The sequence below is a fragment of the Equus quagga genome, chromosome 1 (genome assembly GCF_021613505.1).
Source record: "Equus quagga isolate Etosha38 chromosome 1, UCLA_HA_Equagga_1.0, whole genome shotgun sequence".
NCBI lineage: Eukaryota > Metazoa > Chordata > Mammalia > Perissodactyla > Equidae > Equus > Equus quagga.
Window position 1 is genome coordinate 163,057,734 of NC_060267.1, and position 21,893 is coordinate 163,079,626.

The following is a 21,893-nucleotide window of genomic DNA, read 5'->3' on the forward strand; positions in this document are numbered from 1 at the left end:
TGAACCCCCAGGCCGATGAAGTGGAGCACACGAACTTAACCACTCCACCATGGGGCCGGCCCCAACTCTTTTTGTTTTTAATATCTTGAACTAGCTCTTTCTTGCTTGAAATTTAATGTGTTATCAAATATTTGTATTTCCAGTTGTTTCATTTTTGTAACGGCTCGAGTAATTACCTGGCGTTTGCACAAAATATTGCAATATCTCCTTGCATCTTTTTCTGGCTTTGGTTGCTTACTGATGTACATATTAAGAGAGTAGAGCATAAACAAGTCCGCTTTCTTTGCCCTTCTCTATAGATCTGCCCAAATGGCTAGAAAAGGCAGGTGTAGGAGGAGTGGAATAAAAAGTGTTAGTCATTCTGTGTAAGGGATCTAAATAGAACTGTACGTATGTAAAAATATCACAGATTTTAAAATTTTACTGTACAAAATAAAATCAAATTACATTTAGTATTACATTTTATTGTTTTTCTGGTTCTTTAATTTTATTTATTGATTGATTGACTGTTGATGTTTCATTTCTCCAAAAATACTGGAAGCATCTTGAGGACTGTCATCTGACTAGATGCCCTTTTTTGCGGCTTGGTTTTCTTTCTTTTACCGTAGTTATTTTTTTAACTTGAGTCTGTTTAGGTTTCTGTGAACTCCTTTTTACCTTATCTTCCTCCTCCTAATCCCGCTGTAAATTCTCTGCATTTGCTGTTCCCAGCATGCTCTGCTCCCAAGTTGTTATGTGGCTCATTCCCTCACTTAATTCCAACCTCAGAGGGGCCTTCCAAGACTACACTTTCTCAGATAAGCTCCCTGCTCCCAGGTAAGCTCTCAGTCGTGCCCTGTCATTCTCTGTCCCCTTACCCTCTTTACGTTTTCTTCATAACATATGTCACTATTTGACATGTGAAATATTTCTTCTTGGTTTATTGTTTGTCTTCCCCTAGAATGTAAATTCTCTGAGGACAGGACTTTGACTGTCTTGTTTACCACTAAATTATTATCTTGTAGACTAGGTTCTGGAACATGGGAGGATTCAACAAGTATTTATTAAGTTGAATGTAGACTACACTTGTGCAGCCCCTGCTTTCTCCAGTTTCTGCTTACCACCTTCTTTCCTTCCTCAATAGACATATTGAGAAAATATTACACAAAATCTAATTGTGTAAGGTAGTGAACAAATCGAATGGGACACTCAAAGGATCTCTGTTTTTGAACTGTAAGTACCATCCTGTCTTTGCTCTTGTTCTGATAACCTAACTGTGTAGGTATATCCATCAGAGCAGTGACAGCATGACGGGGACGTAATAACACGAATAGCTGCCGTTTATTGAGTGCTTACTCTGTGTCAGGTATTGTTCTAAGTATTTCAGGGATATTTGTTTAATCTTCACAAAACCTATGAAATGGATATTTCCCATTTTACATTGAGGAAACTGAGGAACAGAGTTTAACCAGTTGGCCTAAGGTCAGATAATTAGTAAGGGCATTTCCTCAATTTGAGCCTAGAAAATGTGACTCTTATCACTGGTGTTAACAGAAGTAGCTTCTGGAAGTTTCCTTTAGTAGGAATAGTAAAGCGTGATGATGGAAAAAGTATGGTGCTGGTGCAGTCTGGGGGGCTTTTCTTCTCTGGGCTGTTCTTCCGCTCTTATTCTCATGGAAGAAAGAAACCCTCCATTTTGCTTACTTTTTCCTCATTAGATGTAGAAATGTGGGATTGGCTTTTACATGATCCAGTCTCTGAATTTATTCAATTTAACGGTTTTCAATGAGAAGAAGTTAGGAAACATTTCAGAGAGAATGGAGCATTTGAGGTGAACTTTGAGAAGTGGTTAATGGGGTGTGTTCTGATGGATATTTATTCATTCATTCAACAATGCTTACTACCTATTATTTGCCAGGCTATGAGTATAGAAGATTTTTCTTTTTTTAAGAATTGTTTCAGAGAGAGGAATGGGTTGAGATAGATTTCTGTGACCAAGGCTAATTGCCCAAATAAATAGAGAGGTAGAAAAACACTGGATGTCTTTAGAGAATGAAAATATATGAAAGAGAAGATGGGAAGGATAGATGTGGGAGGATCGTGAAAGGTATTGAGAACCTGTAGGTGTATTTATACTTCAGTAGGCATTGTGGAATCACAGACATTACCATATTTAATTACCAAAATGGATTTTTCTGAACAGTAGTAAGCTTTTTAAAGTAGTATAGTATTAAACAATGGATTATGAGCCAAAAGAATAGAGTTTTATTAAAGCTCTGACTCTTACTTGTACGAACCTGAGCAAGTTATTTTCATATTTTTATAATTAAATATTTGTTAAAGGATATGTCCTCATGTTTTAATTTTTTTTAAAGCATACACAGGGGTATAAACTGAAGAATCTCTCTTTCCTTATGCATACCAAGCTTATATTTATGTATTTTTATAGAATAATGGGATCATACTATATATATTCTGTTACTTGCTAATTTCAGTATTCTTTGTATCTTTTCTCCATCAGTGCATTTACATTTTTAATGACTATTCCATTTCTGGATTACTATAATTTATAAAACTAGTTCCTTACTTATGGATATTTAAGTTGTTTATAGTTTTTGACTGTTACAGTCAGCCTCTTCTGCATAGATTTGGCTAGAGGGCATATCAGTAGGACACACTCCTAACAGTAGAATTGCTGAACCAAAGGGTACACATATTTGTAAGTTAGTTAGTTGTCGCCAGATTGCTTTTCAAAGAATTGCGCTTCTATAATCAAGTTAATCAAAATCAAAATGCGTATTTCTCCACATTGTTATCGACACTAAGTATTATCCACCTTTTCTTATTTTGCAAATTTGATGAGTGAGAAGTTACATCTAATTGTTTTAGTTGACATTTAAGTGAGGTTACACATTACTTTATGTAATATATCCACACACACTCACACACACACACACAGTAATGTTTCCTTTTTCTGTGAACTACCTGTTTCTCTCCTTCATTCTTTCATTCCTTCTGTTTTATTTGTTTCATATGCTTTTTAAAAAGGGGACTGATACCCTTCTTACGAACTAAATGATTGGGATAATCAAATAAGGTAGTACTTGTCACTGTTTTTCAACCTTTTTACAGTATTGCTCCCGTAAAAAACCTTAAAAATATTTCTCCCGAATGTCTCACCTTCCCCTTCAAATTTTGTAATACCATGGATATACTCTGTATCTGTTTATATACTGTGGCCCGTTGGAGGGAGCCTAAGGGGGGAATCTCTGATTCCCCAGCCCTCCCTCAATAACCAATGTCCGCCTCCTTGAGGACAATATCACTCCCATTGAAAATGTATGGCATATGTGAAAGTTTTTGTAAACTGCCAAGTTCTGTTTAAATGTAAAGCTTTATTAGTAGTAATTTGTATTTCATATGATGTAATATTATATGTCTGTTTTGCAGCTGCCTTTTTCTCATTGCAGGTTTCCCTTTTGCAAACATAGGCATTTACTCTTTCGTTTTCATTTTGTTGCCTTTGGAACATTCTTGAGTTGACCTCTGAGCAGTTCTCTTTGCCCACCTGTGTTTGTCAAAATGGTACTCTTCCTTCAAAGCCTGTCCTGGAAGTTCCCTTTCTCCATGAAGTCTTTGTGGTCCCCCATAGTTGTCCCTTGACCTCTTAGAGTTAGAGCTCTTAATACATCTCCTTTGTTGTGACATTCTGTCCTTCATTATGTGGTCTGTACATCTTCCATATTTTACCTCCTAACAGGTTCTGTCAAGACAGCAAAGATATTGCCTCTCTTCATTCTTTATTCCCTGCTATTCCTTTCCCAGTACCACTGTACATAGTGGAAGCCAATAGCCATGTCTTACAAAGAATTTCTAAAGAAGTCTGAATTCATGTCCCAGCCACTTAGTGTGTGACCTTGGGCTAAGATCCTTAACCTTCTAGCCTCAGTGTTCACCTATTTAAAAAAGGGATAATAATGATGCCTTTCTGATAAGATTGCTGAGGAGGTTGAATAGAATAAAAACACAAAGCACAGTGTCTGGCATTTAGTAAGCATTCAATAAAATATTAGTAATCATCAATACTACAAAAATTTCTTAGCAGAGAAGACGTTGAACAAATTATCATAATCATTTCTATTTCTTTCTTGTTCAAGAACATAATCTATTGTTCATTGTACCATAGTTACAAAAGGAAAATTTGGGTTTTTTTAAGTCATCTTTTTCCTAATACATCCTGTAGTATAATTCACCATATGGGGACCATTTAAAGTGTACATGAATGGTAATTTAATGTACATTGTACTTTTGATTTTTCAATACTGTATTAAAAGTATGTATCTATGACTTATTTTTTAAAAAATCTTGTAAATCATTAAGCAAAAAAGACAGCCCAGTTGGAAATTGGGCAAAAGAAATAAACAGGCAGCTCTCAGGAAAGGAGACCCAAATGGCCAGTAAAGAGATGTGAATGGTTAATTTTTATGTCAACTTGACTAGGCCACAGAGTGCCCAGGGGTTTGGTCACACATTATTGTGGGTGTTTCTGTGAGGGTGTTTTGGGTGAAATTTTTATTTAAATGAGTAGAAAGTAGGTTGGCGCCCATAATGTGGAAAGGTCTCATCTAATCAGTTGAAGGCCTGAATAGAACAAAGGGCTGACCTTTCCCTTAAGAAGCGGAATCTGCAGCAGACTCACTTGGACTTCATCTTCAACATCATGTCTTCCTGTCTGATGGTCTTTAAGCCAGAACATTGACTCCTCCTGTCTGACAGCCTTCAAGTTAGAACATTGGCTCATCCTGGGTCTCCAGCCTGCCTGCCCACCTTGGAGATTGAACTTGCCAGCTTCCATAATTGTGAGAGCCAATTCCTTATAATAAATATCTCTTTATATATTTATTTATTATTATGTATATGTAAATAAATCTTTCTTTCTCTCTCTCTATCTATATATGTAATCTCCTATTGGTTCTGTTTCTGTGGAGAAGCTTGACTAATACAACAGATGAAAAGACTATCAGTCAAAAAAATCAAATGGCTCATGATACAAAGAGGAGATATATACAAGGATGTGGAGAAATAGGGGCTCTCTCATACCAGCACGTAGATTGGTACAACCACTTTGGATAGGAGTTTGGCAATATTTTATTAGAGTTAAAGATGGGCAAATGATTTCATCCAGCAATTTTACTTCTAGATTAAAATTAACTAGATTTGTTATCAAAATAAAATTACCTTAAATGTCAAAGTATGATATCTTACAGTTTAGTTTTGTTTGTTTCATGATCCATTTTTACATTTGGATGCATATTTTACTATAGATATATGTATGTTCCTTGCCATATGGGCTCACAATTGCTGTTTTCCACAGACTTCTACAGGGTACTTAATAAAATTATTTTTGAAATGAGATGGTTTAGAGAAGTATACCAAGAATTTCAGTCACTATGTCCAATATTAAATTCTAGTAGTAACTAAAGAATATAGATTCACTTTCATACATTTTTTTGGTGCGGACTCTTCTGTCAGTAAATTGCTAGATATTCCAAGAGAATGTGCATGCTATATATAAATAAACCATGTCGTATTAGAAGGAAAACTATTAATTTCTCAAATATGAGAAGAGAAGAGATCATACCAATGTATTTTTGTAATTGAATTATGTAGGTTTACTGCTTTGACTACGTATATTCAGTTATCACACTTAAATAACTAGTGACTTTTCTCAAATATTTAGTAAAAACTTAGAGCTTCACACTACTTAGATAAAGTCTTCCTACTGTGGGGGATTGGAATTGGCCACCCCAAGATATGTCTCTTTGGCATGAGAGTTATTTTGGGCTGGTTACTTTTAAAAACTGCAGACTTGAGAGAAACTCTGAAAAGGACTTTACCCTTTGTAAGAGACATTTACATTTGTGAGGGAAATCTCCATCTGTAAAGGTGGCTCCCTCTCTGTACCAGGAAGAAGGGGGGATGACCTTATCTCTAAAAAAACTTATCAGTGCTGAAGGAAGGACTTAAATCTTCATAATAGCCTTACTCTTGTTCACTGTACTTTTCTGGTAACCTCCCATAACTGACTCCCTCTACCCCCAACATCCTCCTTTGTAGCTGAAGTTGGTATTTAAGATGAGAACCTCCATCATTTTGGCGAGTTGCTCAGTTTTCCTGGGTCTCTCCCATGCATACATGTTGTAAAGCTTTGCTTAATTTTCTCCTGTTATTCTGCCTCATGTGAATTTAATTTGTAGCCTAGCCAGAAGGACCTAGAGTGGGTAGAGGAAATATCTTCCTCCCCTACACTATTTTATTAAAAGTAACTGGCTATCTTAATCTTTTCCTTGATTTTATAATATTTAAAATCCTAGAAATGTAAAATATTATGTATTTATAGTTTTTAAAGTTATAGTATAAAAACATTTCTTTGCTAAGGAAGACTTCGTAAAAATGTACTTAAATGAAAGTGAGTATATTTGGACTTCGGGGGGATGGAATTATCTGGTTTCAAAAGCATCTATTTTTATAGAAAATCTTACTTTATAATAATATCACTTAAAGTGCTTGATCCTGTTTATTTCCTTTAGAAATTAAGACAAAATTTCCAGGCCATAAACAGTTGTGAAAGCCTTCAGATATCTATTTATCTAACTCAGTATAGGAATAGCACATGGTAATTCTGAGTGACTGTCACTGTTTTACAAATGGCAAAGCATGGCATAAAGTTTGTCATCTACTTTTATATTGTTTACTGAGATTTAAGCATAGGTTAGCACAGTTTTACAAATTATGTAGTGATTTCATTTAAATCAGTATGGCAAGAATTATAGATGTCTGATTTAATGTATTTATCTTTTAAACATTTTATTGTGGTATTCAGTGGAATTTTGGAGATAGTGTAATTTTTAAACTCTATTTTATTATGAGCTTTCTTTGCACTGAAAAGTTAGTACAGTGCTTTTCGTACTTTGAAGTGTTCCAAAAAATGATAGGACTTTAAAAATTACAAATAAAAGTGTATACATAGGAAGAAGAGGTAAATTCTCTGGCCATTGGGATAGGATTTGTGTAGCTTTCCGTAGTCCCTGTGTACTCACATTACTATTTGTGTATTTAATCAGTTTTTTTAATTTTACCCTTTCTTAAACCTTTTCAAGCTTCATTTGTTTACATGTAGTTCATGGAATTATTCTGTTTTTTAGTATGCGTTGATGTCTTCAAAAATTGTTCAGTAATAGTCATAGAACTCATGTTTTGTGATATCAAGATATTATGCGAGCACTATGTAATGTCTTCTTTTAGTTAGCTATTTCTTCTTAATTCATCTTTCATTTTGTCAGTGCTTTAAACTTTCCCTCTTATAAAAGTGAAATCTAAACAGTTTTATTCTCATTTTGAGAGGCTATAATGTTTACCTTTTTAAGCTGTACGTATATAGCAGTTTTCTCACATGGCCGTGTGCGGGGGTTTTGGTGTTAGATAGAAATTATATTTACACAAGTCTCTTGGGTAAGGTGGAACCATTACAATCAACATGAATATCAAAGATTCTAAGAGAATACCTGAAGTCATATCACTTTCCAGTGAAACTCAAATTCATTATTTTGCAGTAAGTTTTATTATTTTAAATGACTGTCATTTTCTGTTATCAATTACATACAATCTATATATGTTTATATGTCCTCAAGTTGGGGAATTGGAGTTTTTCTTGTCTCTATTAATAATGATGATCTAATATAATTGAAATATTGTTATGTTCATACTGAGGCTCCTTGGGTCTTATGCCCAAGTATATAGAACCTTCTATTCTATGAGCAAGTAAGCTAGTCTTTTTTTTTTTTTTTTTGGTGAGGACGATTGTCGCTGAGCTAACATCCATTGCCAATCCTCCTCTTTTTACTGAAGAAGATTGGCCCTGAGCTAACATCTGTGCCCATTTTCCTGTATTTTATATGTAGGATGCCTGCTACAGCATGGCTTGATAAGCAGTGTGTAGGTCCATGCCCGAGGTTCACACTGGTGAATCCCTGGGCTGCCGAAGTAGAGCATGCAAACATCACCACTACACCACTGGGTTGGCCCCAACCTAGTCATTTTTGAAGTCAGTAATCAATTAAGTTGGCAGTTTTCATATGGAGTATAACGTGTCTTCAAATTACACATTATTGAATAATTTTTTTAGAATTTAAGGTCAAAATCTGAGTTTATCATACCTTAGATTATCATACCATATTTATTAACATTTTATTTACAGTTTGAGAATGAAAATGTTAAATACTTGAATAAGAGTGGTCTCAACAAATGAACAAAGTTCAATTTTCTTTGTTTTTTTTCCCCTAAATATACTTATGTTCCTCAGGAGTAAAGATTATCATTTCAATGTAAGAATAGTTGTATACTCCCTCTCCATTGAGCAGGGTCCTCAGTCGATATTGGATTTTTGTTAGCGTGTTTCCGTTTTCTGCCTTTTGGTAGCTGATGATTTCTGTTAAGAAGTTTGTTCATTTGTTCATTACAATATTTGTTTCCAACTCCTTTCTTTTCTTAGGGCAATTGAAAAACAAGTTATGTAGGGCTGGGTCAGTGTGTTTAAGTAATGCATTTTTGTCTTTCCCATTTGCAATCAAATAGTAGCTTTGGAAAAATAATTCTTTCCTTCCTTTTGGTGAGTTTTTTGGGATCTCACCCTTTGAGAGTTTTGATCTCATTTAATCCTGGAGCTCCTGTCGTGAACACACAACATATTTCCTATGAATACTCATCTTCATTTATCTACTGGTAGAGTTGTCAGCTAAAATAGAGGATGCACAATTAAATTTGAATTTCAGATAAACAATGAATACTTTTTAGTTTAAGTATGTTCCAAATGTTACCTTTTTTGTTTTTCTGAAATTCAAATTTAACTAGGCATTTGTATTTTTATTTTATTTCCCATTAATTAATTACTTCAGTTAATTAATTAGTGTTAAGTATAGCAACCCATTTCCCGGGCTCTTTGCTCACTAAACGTTGAGCCCTTGAGTGAAGGGGGGCAATTGTACCCTAATTGTGTATACCTAGTTTTCCTGTCTCCATGGTAGTTCGGTGGTTTTTACTGAGTGAAAGAATAAGCTCTCTAGTCAGTTATAATGTTTTTTTAATCTGATTATTTATAAAGCAACTTTGCTCTACTCAGTTTGCCCTTTTATGTGAATTAAATTCATTGGGAAAAAATCGGGTTTCAATGAATAGTTGCATATCTCAACTTTAATTAAAAAAATTTCATCTCCTTTTCTCTTCCCTTCTCTTCGTCATTTCTCTTCCCCTTCTCTTTCCAGCTCTTACTATAATTAGCTAGCATTAACAGCAAATGTTTGCTTAGTTAAATTATTCAGAACATTTATTTTACTTGTCAAAGGTTAGATCAGGTTGTTGTTTGAACTGGTAATTAAATGCAGCCTAATATGCTCTCATATTTATATGCACTATAAGCCTGGTTCCTCATCATTCTGTATAATTTTATGATGTTCAAGGCTGACATTTCAAAAAGGTTTTTGATTTTGTGGAAAAGAAAACATTCTGAGTAATCTAGTTTGTTATCTGCTGTGAGAGTGTCCAAAGTTGTGGTTGAAAGGGATTACTACATTTCAGTGCTATTGTAACATGCAGTATCATGGTGGTAATTTTCACCAAGTAGTGTACAGAATTAAGCTGACTGCTTATTGAATTTGCATTTGATATGAGGATCAGTGCTGTAGTACTTGGCTCCTTGTAGGTGTTCAATATGTATTTAATGAGTGTTTTAGGTCATATTTAGCAGTATGGGGGATACCTCAGCTCTTGGAGCTCAAGCAGTGATACATGTTCCTATGGCATACTCCAAGGCTCTTTGAAGTCATTTCAGTTTGTATCCTTGTGTGTAGGAACAAGTGTGACTCAGTTAATCCTCATATCTGGAAATTATGCTCATTTGTGTCTTTTGGGTTTTATTCATTCATTGAATAAATGAATTCTGCAAGTTCATGTATACTAGTACCTTGGAGTATAGATGAATAGAACACATCCTCTGTCCTTCAAAAGAGTAGAGGTTAATGGAAAACCAACCAGTATACTAAAGAGTGGTTAACATTAGCATGGAGTTATAAATTGGAGGAAGGAAGGTTGGGGGAAAGTGACTTTTGAGCTGGATCTTAAGGACAGGTAGCAGTTGGTTAGGCAAAGAAAGTGAGGAAAGTAGAGCCAGGCAAAGGAGCCACTTGTATGGAAATTCTGAGGTATGCAGTTTGCTATAGCTGAAGAAAGAATAAATGTAGAGAAGTAGCAGGAGATGTTCCCTCCTCTTTACTTAAAATTACTCAGTGGCTTCCACTGCCCTTAGGAAATAGCTTCAGAATTCTAAGTGTGGTCTATAAAGCTGTGCCATATATAATCTCTATCTACTTCCTAAGCCTGATTATCAACCAAGCTGAGCCTGACGACAACTTTGAATGGAATGTGCATGCATTGTCTTTCCCCTGAGCCCTTGCACATGATATTTCTTCTGCCAAGAATATCCTTCCTCCCCTCTTCTAGCCAGTTCTTACTAGTTACAATCTGCACCACCTCTCATTTAGTTGAGAGATCAGGATAACCTTAAAAAGATGTAGTTAGTCATACATCTGCTGTCTTATGAAGAATTTTTAATCTTGACTATTTTCAGTAAACTATGACAAAAAACCTTGGTTCCACTGCAGTTTTTGGTATGTGTTTCCATACATGATCTTATTTAATCCTCGTGACAGTCATGAGATAGGTATTACATGAAATTAACAACTACATAAAACTTGTCTATCATTACAAAATGCCATCTTTTATCTAGAATTTAATTTCTTCTGAAGAGAATAATAAATAATTGAAATAAAAGTGAAAACATCTTTAAAACAAGAGTAGACGTGGAGTTAGTTGTATAGTGTACTTTCTTTGTGTTTGTGTATGCGTATTTTTAATAAAATTGACTTAAAAGATTAGCCACAAGATATCATCTACTTGATGTCAAATATAAACCAGATGTTACTCTAAGATAATTTCAAACTCTACTTTTATCATTGAAATATTTTTTTTGTAATATAGATAAGGATACTTAGAAATTCCAATGGTTAACTTTTTTCATGAACTTAATTAATTTGATTAATCACAATTATTGATTTCTGACATATTCTCATTGTTGGCCTGTGCATGATCCTTTTATTATTTATTTATGGATGGTTAACTATGTAAAGCTGGCATATTATATAACGATTAATAATGTTACTAGTTTCTCAGAGATTTCTCAGTCTAAACATTTACAATTGAAATGCAAGGGCTTATGACAGTTGTCACCCCCTGTACTAGTGTGTTTAAGAGCTTACTTTCTTGTTCTAGCCATGAACAGGAAGTGTGTTACATTTTCCTTTAAGCGGACGGTCTTGACTCACAGAGCACCAATCACAGGTTGAGTAAAATACACAGAAGATTTCTTGCTGTCTTTGGTCTTCCCTGGTTTCTGTGGGAAAAGCGAGGATTTCTAGCCAAAGGACAAGGTTGAAGATAACAGTTTCCCCCTCTGTTTACGGTACAGTGAGTGCAGATGGCGGAAGGTGAGGGGATGGTCTGAGAGCCTATTGGTCCACAGGGAAGTTGGGCTCTCTTCTCCCATCTTGTGTTTCTGAGCATCTGCTGAGCAGTAGCACCGACAGAGAAAGTGTTTGTTCAGCTGCCATAGGCTCTCCCAAGAGAAGGCCCTGGGTCTGGTGCTGACTCTCACCTAGAGGGACCCCTCCTTGCTTCTTTAAAGTAATTATTATTAGAAGATCTTAATTACCTAATTTCTAGTCTGTTTTATGGGATCTGTCTTCTCCAATATCTTTAATTTTAATCTCTTTAACATTTATTTTGTGCGAATATACATCCCTAACATGCACCTAGGAATTCTTGAAAAACTGATTCAAATTAATAACTAACTTGGATTTAATTAGGTTTCTTCTCATTCTACTTTATTGGACTGTTTCAAACTGTTATCAAGATTGCCATAATGAAAAAATGAGTACCTTCCAGATACAGGAGATAGAGTAGTGAATAAAATAGGCAAAGCCTTTGCATTCATAGAAGTTACAATATGGGGTGACGCATAGTAAACAAAATACACAGAAGTTTGTAATATGTTAGGTCGTGATAAACATTGTAGGAAAAGTGAAGCTGGGTAATGAGATGAAGAGTCAAGGAGAGTGTATGCTCAGTGTGGTCGTGTGGTCATGAGTGACCTCACAAATAAGGCGACATTTGAGCCTGAGCTTGGAGGCAATGGATGAGAGAGCCATGTGGATATCTGAGAGAAGTGTTTTAGAACTGAGGAAAGTACAAAAGTTTCTGTGGCAAGAACTTGCTTAGCATGTTTGAGGAATTGTAAAGAGGCCATTAGGGCTAGAGGGCTTGAGTGGCAAGCGGGAGAGTCGTAGGATAAAAGATCAAGTAGTAGCTGGGGACAAGATTCAGTAGAATTCTTTGGAGATTTTTTATTTTATTCTGAGTAGGATGAGAAGCTGTTGGAGTGTTTTGAGCAGAGGTGGGACATGAGCTGAGTTACATTTTAAATGGATCACTCAGTCTGCTGTGAGTAGATGGCCAGGTTGGAAATGGGGAGACCTATTGGAGACAATTCAGTAGTCCATGCCAGAGTTGGCAGTGCCCTGGATCAGGGTGACTGTGGTACAGAATGGTCTGATTCTTGGTTTTATTTTAAAGGTAGAACCAACAAGATTTGCTAGTGGATTAGATAATGCTCCAGGAAAAGCTTTCTGTGCTCAGCTGAATTTAACCAAATATGTGAATGATATTAAGGGGCAGAGTGTTCCCCAGCAAAGGAAATGGGAATGTGCAAAGATTTAGGTCTGCTGTATTTTCATTTAAGAAATAGAAAGAAGTGTGGCCAGAGCATCCTGAGTGAGGGGGAGAGGGAGATCAGAGGGTTAGGCATGGGCCTGGATTTAGGGCCTCTTAAAAGAGTTTGGATTTGCTGCTAAGTATGTTGGGAAATGATTTACAATGGAAAAAAGTCGCATTGGATATTGTGTGGTAATAGATTGTAGGTGGTGGATATGTTAGGCTGATTTCAGCTGGCAGTAACAGAAAATCTCAGTTGGGTTATACAGTAAGTAAGGATTCTATTATTACATATAGCAAGAAGACTGAGGTAGGGTGAATCTGGGGTTGGTTAATCCACTGCAATTAAGAGTATACATCTTTGTAATTGTAAGAGAAAAAAACCTCTAGAAGCTCGTGGGTGACTTCCATTCACATCAGATGGCTCTTCTTAACCAATCTGGCACAAGAAATGGGACCATCATGATTGGCTTAGACCAATTATGGACTCACACCTTGGGTACCTCTTTGGGAGCACATGGCCTGAACAAAATTTGGATTTTGTTGGAAAGGCAATCACCAGTGTTTACAACAGTAAGGAAGAATGGAAGCTGGGAGACCAATTAGGAGGGTATTGCAAGAGTTTAGGTGAGAGATGAAGGTTAGGACTAGGGTGTTAGGAGTGATCATGCTCCAGAGGGGAAGCAAAAACTTGAATAAAAAATTTTAGCTTTTTACTGAGGTCTCCCATTACATAAGGGAGATTTCTCTATGAGAAGAATCTATACTAATGCTATTGACAGAAAGAGCAAACTTAGGTCTTCATGTCTAACTGCTAGAATTTATTGCTTACTATTGTGCAGACTCCTGTGGTATATCATGGTGAGGGAAATACTGCTGTAGAAGAGCAGGGAGAAATTACTTTTGGTGTTGGTCCACAAAGGAAAAGCTGAGCATTCATATTATGTATAGGATTTAGAAAAGTGAATAGGAAAGGCCTCATCAGAACAAAAAGAGGGGTGAATAAAACTGGAGGGAGGAGAGTGTGGATGGTTTTATGTAAGCTACTCTGGCTAGAGAGGATCGGGTCATGCTTCTTAGCTGGTGACCTTCCCTCAGTCATGTCACTTGGTATTGTAGTGATTGGTGTAATGGGAATCCATAACACTTGGGGATTTAATTTACAGTTTTGGTTATTTGATAGTGACTGCAAAGGTCCAGTGTGACTTATTCATAAATTATAATTATGCTCAGGCTTATATAAATTATGCCTGCATCCAGGCATAGTGCAGAGGAAGAAGACATATCCTCTGACCCTCTGGGGTCCTTCTGGCTGAGCTGTGAATTAAATTCACATGAGACAGAATAACGGGAGAAAATCAAACAAAGCTTTATAACATGCAGACATGGGATAAACCCAGGAAACTGGGTAACTCAACAGAATGGTGGAGGCCCTCATCTTAAATGCTATCTTCAATTAAAGACAAAGGAGGCTATTGGTCGTAGTGTTTTGGGACATCAAGGGGAGAAGGGCAGTTTACATGGAGATGGTGATGTAAATGGGCCAGCTACAGACAATGTGACCTGAGAGACATGTTTTACATTATATTACAGTTATCTTATGGTATTAGCTCCTTCCTGGAACAGACCCTTCTATTTTTAATTCTTTTAGGAAGTTTGGGGGTTGAGGAAGAGGTCAAAATTTCTTTCAGAGTCTTTTGTTGTTAAAAATAATCAAGCCAAAGACACACATTTTGGGGTGGCCAATTCTGATCCTCCACAACAGCTTACTTGTTATTTTCTTTTTTTTACTGGATATGCATTTTCTCTCAGATGGTGATTTGGGAGGGCACATATATGTTGTAACTATAAAGGGCCTATGGAATTTATAATGTTAGATTTTGAAAAAGTTCGCATGGGGGAAAAGCAAACTAGAATGCTTTGCATTCTAATTAACATTACATTACAAACATAACAATAAAGAAAACTAGTTATCCTATAAATCTTGGTTTAATTTTTCTTAGTGCGTTTATTAAGTCATTATTAAGTCTTTTGAGGTGGTTGTGCCACTAATAGCTGTGTGGCCTTGAGTGAGTTACTCAACTTCTCTGTGGTTTCCTCATTATAAAAGGTGTTAATAGTGTCTGCTGCATAGAGTTGTTATGAGGTTTAAATGAATTTATGTGTAAAAGTGCCCAAACAGTGCCTACTTTCTAAAAAGTGCTGTTTTTGCTATTGTCATTTTTATTATTATTTAATTAAAAGTGCTATCTTTAGTAAAGTTTCTTTGGGTTTCCTAGCCCTAAACTTAACTAATAGCCAGGGGATAAATGTCAGTTCCACATGGACTTTTTGAAGATTCTCCCCACAATTGGTCATATGCTTCTGAAAACACCTCAGGCCTCCCTGGGCTTGCACCAAAGAGAAGTTTTTTGTTTGTTTTTTGACAAAATGTTTGATTTAATGCTTATGTGAAGAGTGGCCATTTATTTTTTTTCTTATTCTTGGTATCATCATCAGTTTAGTATAATTGGCCGTTATTATTACTATTTTCTCTTTTCAAATATTGCTTATTCTCCTTCAACTCCTGGTTTTTATAGTTACCTTCATTTTATGAAAACCTGAGTGAATAGCTTAATAGCTATGTATATAAAATAGGGACAGTAACAATTGCAAGTATTTTTGTATAGCTGTATAATAACAAAAGTTTTGGTTTCTAGGCTGACCTACTTTCCCCGTCTTTGTATCGTGAGCGTCCATTCAAGAGAATTCTGAAACCATGAGGAGACACTGTGGAGAGCCTTCCATTATGTCACTTTAACTCTTTCTGATGCTCAGTTTTCTCTTGGTTTATATGGTCACAACTGCCACTTTCTTTGACTTTGTAGCATTTGAATATTGAAAGGCTAAATATATTCTTATTTTGTAATATAAAATATTTAAGCCCACCTGGGGAACTTTCCTATATCCTACACATTTCTAATTATGTATATTGTTTATGAATCTAGTATTTTTATAGTGGATTGTTTACCCTGTCTTGTTCTGATAGCCTGGAAATTATGAAGATTAAATCTGTTTTAAATTTCTTTTGATCATTGTTCTCAGTATGTAGACCCTTATTGTAGTCCTATACCTATTCAATAGACAACACTTGAATAGTGTAATTGTGTGGTTGGTAAAAATGAATTAGGGTTTCAGGATTTTACCAAGGGGTGATATTTAATATTGAGTGACGTGTATTAAGACAAATGCTTTTATATATAATTTATTTGACATTGTAGATGCATTTATCTTGTGAGAAACAGACCCCCTGTTGTCAGATAAAGTATTCTGGAAAGGTTTGGAGTAAATAAATAATAAAACTACTTTGATACACAATCTAACCAATATTAAATATTAAGACTTTCAGATGATAGATTTTAATACTTAATTAACTTAAAGTCCAATATAACCCCCTTGCATTAAAGATGGAGAGAATTTAAAAATGAAACTTTATTCTTTCTCTTTCTTTGTTTTCTTTCTTTCTCTCACTCTTTCTTTTTCTTTCTTCCTCCTTTCCTACCTCCTTCTCTCTCTTATAATTAAGACTTTAAAACATCATTATTCCCAACCATCGGATTTACCTCTGGCTACCAACATTGCTAAATGAAAAATTTTTTGCCAATTCTACAGATAATATTCAATTACTCTCTCTCTTAATTATGAAAATAAAGTTTCTTGCTTTTATAGCTAAGATGTCATATTTTAGGTTATATACCCATCATGGTAAATGCGTGCTACCTATAAAAGATTCTTATTCATGCTATATCTTCTCCTCCTTTTTTAATTGTGCTCTGGAAATAGTTCATTTAAGCTCTTTGTTATGCTTTTCTTATAGGAGATATCTTTATGTAACGTAATATTACTCTGTCATTTCACTGTTTGACTTTTAAGTTTACCATCAGTCAAGAATTTAAATGAATGAAGTATGCTTATGTGAGCTTTTCTGAATATGGATGTCTTTAGAAGACACAATTGAGAATGCTAATTCTATGCCTATGTGATAGAAACAGTGAAAGAATGAATACAAGCTGAAATACATAGAACTTCAGATTCAGAGGGGAATACATTACTTTTTTTAGGTTTTGTTTGTATAATGCCATTTTGAAAGAGGAAATTGTATTCAACTAACCTGTTGTTTTTGTCTGTATGATCATAATTATTTAAAATTTTCCCTTAGAGACTGATTGTATAACTTCAGTCTATGTGGGAAATTATATTGTTTTGAGATTTTATTTAATATACTTTAAAGCTGTCTTTTAAGCTTTAGTGCTAAACTCTTACCCTTTCATTAAATATTAACTATTTTCACAAGACTTCCTTCTTTCAGACAGATCACTTTTATCTTAATACTGCAAGAACCAGATTTGTGAAGCTAATACAGCTGTCCTTAAGATTAGTCTTGGATTTTAAATGGCAATTTCAGACTAATATGTCACGTCCTATGACGAAGATAGCAGTAAAACTATACTGCACAACCAATTCTGAGTTTTGTGAATTTTGAGTTCACATGAAGCAGGAAATTTAACTGTTATTTATAGTAGGTGTAGCAAAAGAGGGATATCTCCTTTCTCAGGTCTTGGAAGGTATACTGCTGTGCTTTTTGAACTTGAAAAATTAGATTGCCTTTGCATATTTAAAAAAATTCCTTGGATATCATTTTTGTAAGTCAAGGAAATTGTAGAGACAGCTTGGCATTATTTTTAGGAAAACTGAAATCCATCAATTATGAATTAGGTCATTTACTAAGATACATATTTGTGGTCATTATTTATTTTTCTCTTCATATGTCTAGCTTCTATGTAGAGAAGATTAAGTATATCAAGTATAGAAGTCTGAATTTGTAATACAGATATAAGATGTAATGTGAGTTTCAAAATGTTTATGCCGTTTTGACTTCTATAGTGATTATCTTAAAATTTTCAAACCAAAAAATTCCCATCATTCTTTATTTGAATTTTAATAAAATATTTTCTTATAGTCAGATATTTATAGGTAAAAACTTATTCATGATAGTGATTAAAATAAAGATAGACACATTTATTTAAAAACCTTTGATAGTCTGCTTTGTGGTAGTCAGATATTTTCACTTGTTGGTATAGACAAATCACAAATTAGAAAGTTCTTAAGAATATTACTTCTCATTTAAAAGCAACATTATTTTGTGATTTTATAAGGTAACCACAATAGAAGTAACCAACACAGTTCAGTAGTTTTTAATTCTAGAACCTAAGATAGCTCTTTGTATTTAAAACAACAAACAAAAAACAAAGCAGCACCTGCTTAATGTTTCTTTTGAACTAGATTATGATTTAAATACATTAATTATTAAAGAAAAGTAAGAACATTATCCCAACTTTTTTCTTCAACAGATTTGTTGAAAATAATTATTACTATTTAGCAGGTTTGTTTTATTTGATTATTAAAAGCATTTCTGTGAGTCAGTTTCAATTTATAGGCATAATAAATTAGAATACAGTGGAGGTCTGATTATATAGAGTGGTTACAGACTGGTGTATTTGGTAAATTTTGTATTCTGGTTATTAGGTATTACCATAGATTTGCTAATTTCCAAAGAATTATTATTAAAGCTAAAATCAGTGAATGACTTCTTGAAACTAACTGTCTCTAAGGAGTCGAAAAGACCTTAAGTATCTTTGAGCGTCTTGAATGAATTTAGGAACATCATCATGTTGTATTTTATTTTAGCTATAGGAAGGGTTTTTTTAATGTTTCTTTGTATAATACACTTTGATGTCAGTTTGCTTGTCGCTTGTCTGTTTTTCATAAAGTTTAAAATACATAATATCCCCTTATTTGTGTATTTTAGGTATATGAAGTCTATAACAGTGGAAGTATACTATACAAATAAGAAATTAAGATAATGATGTGAAAACATGGTATGGGATATTAAAGAAATTTTCCAGAAATCTGGCAGTTAACTTGGAATCTCCATTTTCAAATGTTTACTCTCGTACTTTTAGGAGTATAACAAAGTGTGTATAGAGAACATGAATCTTACATTAAAATTGTTGTCCATGGGCCAAATACAGTTTTGGAATGCATTTAATCTGTTCCACAGGTTTTTTTTTTTTTTTTTTAATTATTTGCCAAAACTTACAAGTAAGAAGATTTCACATAAAATTCTGGATCTCTAGCTTGTCTTGAAAAAGCTGAAGCAGAGTAAAGGATGTTCCAGTTATTCACAGACCCTTTCCTCTTATACCTCCTTCTTTTATGCCTTGTCTGTTTGTCTCATTGACTTATTGATAGCCAAATGTAGTACAGAAGTAAGAATGTGAGCTGTGGAGCCAGACAGGATGGGTTCAAATTCTGGCTTCAACACTTACTAATTGTGTGACTGAAGACAAATTATTTAATCTCTCTATATCTTAGTTTTCTTTTGGTAAAGTGAAAATCATGATGAAGACGCATCGTAGGGTTGTTGGGAGGATGAAATGATGATTACACATGAAACATTTAAAGTGGCTTTGTCATGTATTCATTGGGCAATAGATGTTAACTATAATTAATAATGCTTTTTGCCTGACCCCCGTTAGGCGTTTGAGTTTGGTGATTCTTACTTCTCCATAGTAGAGAACTTTATTTCTTAATTTGTCCGTTCATTTGGTCAGCAGAATTTATCGGATTCTGTTTTATAATGTAACTGATTCTTTATGTTTTTCTATCCTCTATTGGATTCTATTCCTCAGAGTTCCTTCTCTATAGTAAGTGCTCAGTATGTGTTGGTTGATTTGTGTATATAGAAAGCAAATACTGACAACTGTCTAGATTTATGGATTCAGGATTTATAGCTTTAGATTTGTTACTGTATATTGGCAATGAAAGTTTTCTGCTTTCTCTAGTGTTGGTTTTGCCTAACCTTCTGCTTCTTTTTGTTTTAGCCACAATCTGAGGGAGAAAGGATTTGTTAACATTGACAGTGAGTGTGGGTGGGCAAGATTTGGAGGGTTATGATAAAAATCAGAAAATGTACAGGACTGTTTTACAAAGTGAGAATTTAGAGAGAAAGTGAACAAGATAGAGGAGCATTTTATTTTGGGAAAATGTTGGTCAAGAATTTGTGTGGGGGCCGACCCGGTGGCGCAGCAGTTAAGTGCACATGTTCTGCTTAGGTGGCCTGGAGTTGGTGGGTTCGGATCCCAGATGGGGACATGGTACCGCTTGGCAGGCCATACTGTGGTCGGCATCCCACATATAAAGTAGAGGAAGATGGGCACGGATGTTAGCTCAGGGCCAGTCTTCCTCAGCAAAAAGAAGAGGATTGGCAGCAGATGTTAGCTCAGGGCTAGTCTTACTCAAAAAAAAAAGAAAAAAAAGAATTCGTGTGTTCATGGGCTTCCCTGGAGACTTTCCTCCACAAGTGGAGGCCACATCCTATAAAATTACATATTTATTTTGGTTGGACTTTCTTTTGCAGCTTAACATTCTGCATTTCCTCTTCCTTTCATGTCCTCCCTGATCTTGAAATTTAAACGATTATGTTACTTACATTATTTTGGATGAAAATTAGTGACCCTGGTTTATTTTTTGGAAGATTTTGATTTGGGAAGGTCGTTTGTACCTTATAGATATAGAAAATTTGTAAGTAGTTAGTGTATTTTGGAAGTTAAAAAATAATTTAATTTTGGGGCTGGCCCCGTGGCCGAGTGGTTAAGTTCGCGCGCTCCGCTGCAGGCGGCCCAGTGTTTCGTTGGTTCGAATCCTGGGCGCGGACATGACACTGCTCATCAAACCACGCTGAGGCAGCGTCCCACATGCCACAACTAGAAGGACCTACAACGAAGAATATACAACTATGTACTGGGGGGCTTTGGGGAGAAAAAGGAAAAAATAAAATCTTATAAAAAAAAAAAAAAAAAAAATAATAATAATTTAATTTTTAAAAACCTTTGTTTAAATTGGAATTATTTATAGAAATGAGAATTGAGAAGGAAAACCTTCAAATTGATAAAAAAGAAACATAGGTAGTTATTTACACAAACTCACCTCTGTAACCATAATACCAGAGACAGAAATTAAAAAGGAGATATAGATATATTTCTTAAAGTTTCTTGTCACAAAAATGCCATATAATTAATTTGAAGACAGACAGACTCTGAGAAAAATATATGTATCATATGACAAAGGTTTAATATCCTTAATATTTAAAATATGCTTACAAATCATGAAGACAATCATAGCAATAAACTCCTTCCTCAAAAGACAATAAGCAAATATCAGAGAAAACATATGAAGTCTTCAGTAATCTCACTTATCAAGCAAATGCATTATAAAATTTGACTATCATGCTAGTCTGAAAAAAAAAGGAATTACCTATTCCCATTGTTAATTAGAGTCCAAGGGAAATGAACTGTTTTATTATGTACAAATCTTTCTAGAGTGTAATTTGCCGAAACTTATCACAAAATCTTATTTTTTTTAATATGTATGTTTTGGTTCAGCGGTTACACTTAGAAGAATGTATCCTAAGGAAATAATCATGGATGTGACATGGACGTTATAAAAGATGTTCAGTTTGAGGCTTTTTATAGTGTTGAACAACTGAAAGCATCCTAATTGTTTACTAATAAGGAATTTGATTACATAAATTATTATAGCTGTATAATGGAATACTAGGGATCCATTAGAAGTGATAATATAGACTTTTGTTATGGGAAGGAAGATGTGATAATTTATATAATCAGTATGTTTAGCATGGTGGATCACATTAAAAATATATGTATTTTAAATGCCCAGAACAAAGATAGGAACGATTGTATAATAAACGGAAATGTTAACCGTGGTGTTTTTAGCTAATAACAATTATGAATAATTTTTAGTTTGCTGTATATTTTATATTTTGAAAGTTTGTGTTCTAAATGTATATTGTTTTAGTAGTGAAACAAAAGGATGTTGTAAATGTGACCATAACTTAACTTACAATTCAATTTTTTCTGCGGAAGTTTGTTGAAAATAAATGTGATTAAACAGTGAGGTAAAGCTTACCAATGAAG

At 34.6% G+C, this 21,893-nt stretch overlaps 1 protein-coding gene across 1 annotated transcript in view; it reads left to right on the forward strand.

Moving 5' to 3' along the window:
- The window catches only part of TBC1D5 (TBC1 domain family member 5), a 562,315-nt gene that overhangs the window by 191,275 nt on the left and 349,147 nt on the right, over positions 1–21,893 (forward strand). The window lies entirely within an intron of this gene.